This window comes from Camelina sativa, unplaced genomic scaffold, assembly GCF_000633955.1.
Source record: "Camelina sativa cultivar DH55 unplaced genomic scaffold, Cs unpScaffold11207, whole genome shotgun sequence".
Taxonomy (NCBI): Eukaryota; Viridiplantae; Streptophyta; class Magnoliopsida; order Brassicales; family Brassicaceae; genus Camelina; species Camelina sativa.
Window position 1 is genome coordinate 1 of NW_010932253.1, and position 374 is coordinate 374.

A 374-nucleotide genomic window follows, 5' to 3' on the forward strand; every position below is an offset into this window, starting at 1 on the left:
ACCCAGAGACTGACAAGGTTAGCTCTCGATTCTTCACTGTTTTGATTTTTGATTCTAAAAATTATAGCTGAATATTTCTTCTATGTTTGCCTGCTTCTCGTAGTGTGCTGCTTCAATGAACGTTAGCGTCGGGTCGTTCTCGGACCCGGAAGGATTGGAAGGCCTAGCTCACTTCCTTGGTACTCTTTGTTTTCGTTTTAGTGGTTCTATTTTATAATCATCGCAGGATTCAATCAATGGGCCATGGGGTGAATAACTTCTGCTCTTTTAATTGTTTTTGCTGGTGGGGATTCAGAGCATATGCTGTTTTATGCAAGTGAAAAATATCCAGAGGAAGATAGCTATTCCAAGTACATCACAGAGGTAACCTTCTT

At 40.6% G+C, this 374-nt stretch overlaps 1 long non-coding RNA gene across 1 annotated transcript; it reads left to right on the top strand.

Annotated features, from left to right (window-relative positions):
- The first annotated feature begins 1 nt into the window (after window position 1).
- On the top strand, window positions 2–363 carry LOC104775270. Its single transcript, XR_765800.1, has 3 exons — window positions 2–17; window positions 104–179; window positions 296–363. It is a non-coding gene; the product is annotated as an uncharacterized LOC104775270 (long non-coding RNA).
- The last annotated feature ends 11 nt before the right edge of the window (window positions 364–374 follow it).